This window comes from Empidonax traillii, unplaced genomic scaffold (genome assembly GCF_003031625.1).
Source record: "Empidonax traillii isolate 1590-97213 ecotype Southwest subspecies unplaced genomic scaffold, ASM303162v1 scaffold1198:size232379, whole genome shotgun sequence".
Lineage (NCBI taxonomy): Eukaryota > Metazoa > Chordata > Aves > Passeriformes > Tyrannidae > Empidonax > Empidonax traillii.
In genome coordinates this window covers 156,664-159,136 of record NW_020956391.1, presented here as the reverse complement: position 1 = coordinate 159,136, position 2,473 = coordinate 156,664, and positions in this window count along the sequence as shown.

Below are 2,473 nucleotides of genomic sequence, written 5' to 3'. Positions count from 1 at the left end.
ATGGAATACAGTTTTCTTCCACCTGCCCCAAACAAAGGAAGCATTAGGGGTGTGTTTTGCAGCCATGCAATTAATGGATTTAAGATCTCAAAAATGTGAAAGAAGGGTAAACTCCAGACATTTATTCTTATGCCTCTATACTTATTACACATATATATATAATTTATAGGATTGCTTCATTCACAGGACCTGTCAAAAGGGCCTCCCCAAAAAAGAAAAAAAACCCTGAAATATTTCCATGAGAAAACATGGAAAAGCACAGACTCTCAGCCAAACAGCATGCAAGTGGTGTTTTGGAGTGGGTTTTTTTCCAGTTTTCCCCCACACTTGTAGTGACCTGACTGAGGTTACTGGGCTTTACACAGACTTTCTGGCTTGTATTTCTGCAGCTGCTGCCCCAATAACTCCCACCAGCCAAGTCAGGAAAGGCCAGCAGCGTGGATTGCATTTCCACTGGGAAATGAAGAGTGAGGAAGTGTGAAAGAAGACCTTGGAAAACCCTTTGTCGTGCAATCATGATCTGTCCCATTATGGATCCCATTTTTCCAGGGAGATTTTGATTGGCATCAGTAGTTTCCTCAAACAGAACCATCAGGATGCCCCATTTCAGGTCCTTTCTGGCAATTCCTGAGATTAACATGGATACATCCCAAATAAAACACATGGGTTTCCTTGTAAACCCATGGCACAAGGAGCTGATGAGGCTGACAAGTCACCTAGAGGTGTGACCCGGGACCAAATTCGCCCTTTCTTGATTATTTAGTTGTCTCCAGGTGTAGCTGCTCTCCCAGAGCCATCTCTGCTGGGCACACACAGCTGCTGCCCAGCCACACACCCAGCAGCAATCACCATTAACTCTTGGTTCCTCAACGGCTTTCTCTGCTTAGTCTGGATTAGTCTTTTTTCTCTATATAATTAACCTGATCTCTTCCTTACTAGAACAACAAAACAGCAAAAAAGCTTAAAAATGTTACAGACAAGGGGGGACTTGCTTAGTCGTGCTAAAAAAAAAATTATAATAAGAGTTCTACAGGTACCTCAGTTACACCCCCAAATCTCACACACACGCTTGTTACTAGAAAAAAGGAATTACCACTCCCTTGACTTTCTGTGGATAAGTTTTTGCTCCTGAAAGGAAGCACTGTGGTGGCTGCTGCAAGTAACGGGAGCCAAACAAACTTCCTTTGCTTCTGCTGCTTCGGGCAGAAGCTGAGCTGACAAGTACTTAAACCATGGGAGCACTAAGTTATCGTTAGAGATAAGGAGGACATTAGGGGTCGAACGGGAGGGTTGAGCTTTTTGGGGAGGAATGAACCCAGTGAAGCCGTGCCGGCTGTACGGAGTCCGTGGATCCCAAACCACGGTCAGACACGCGACAAGTAACTCGTGTAAAATCTAAACACAGCCCTTTCTTGCCGTTCCGAACTGTTCCACGGCCTCCTTCCCTCTTCCCCAGTGCCTGCAGAGACCCTTCTCTTCTCTTCCCAGCCCGTGTGATCACCTACCTGTGATCCCTCACAGTGTCCCTGCGCTGCCCTCCGGCCGGGAATTCCGGGAAGGTTAAGAAGATGGAAGCACGGCATCCCTGTCTGCTCTAGAAAACGCGGCTGCTCCTGTAAGAAGCCCAAAGACTCAAATTATTCTAAAAAGTTGCGACAGTACCGCAAACTATCCAACATAACTACTTTTGATATTTTTTTTCTTTTAATGCAGCTATTTGTTATTAATAGGCACGCACCGAAGTGATTTCTCCCCCCGGGTGACTCTAACCCGCCTATACCGGGACTGATGTAAGGGTCAGACACAGCTGATCCCCCCGTTAGTTAGCTCGTTAGTGCTGGGCTGCCGGGGCACCTGTGATTTCCCCTCATTGCGTGTTGTTTGGGTAGTGCTGGGTACTTTTTAATGCGTTATTCACCGGGAACTACGAGACCTTACTGCGGAATCTCCCAGCCAGGACAGGCAACAGCGCGCCCAGGCTTCCAATTAACCCCGTGTTTAACAGCTATGGGCTGCATTTATCGCTCTTTCCAAAGCTCTGCACGCAGTCACACTGGGCTCAGGCGGGGCTGCTGCTCACACATGGTTGGTGTTTGTTTGTTTATTTATTTATTTATTGGCTGATTGATTAATTTATGTACCTGCGGGCGGGACACGCTGTCCCCCTGCGGGGCTGTCCCTGTGTGAGGGGCGGGAGCAGCCGCTGCCCCGACCGCCCTCCTTCCTCCCGGCGCGGCCGCTGCCTCGGCACATGGGGAGGGCTCCTCCTGCACCGCCCGCGGCTCAGCCGCTGCCGGGGAGCCTCGGCCGGGCCGCCCTCCTGGCGCTCGGATCGCCCCTCCGAGCCCGGACCGCCCCTCCGAGCCCGGACCGCCCCTCACAGCCGGGGCCGACCCTCCGAGCCCGGACCGCCCCTCCAAGCCCGGACCGCCCCTCCGAGCCCGGACCGCCCCTCAGAGCCCGGACCGCCCCT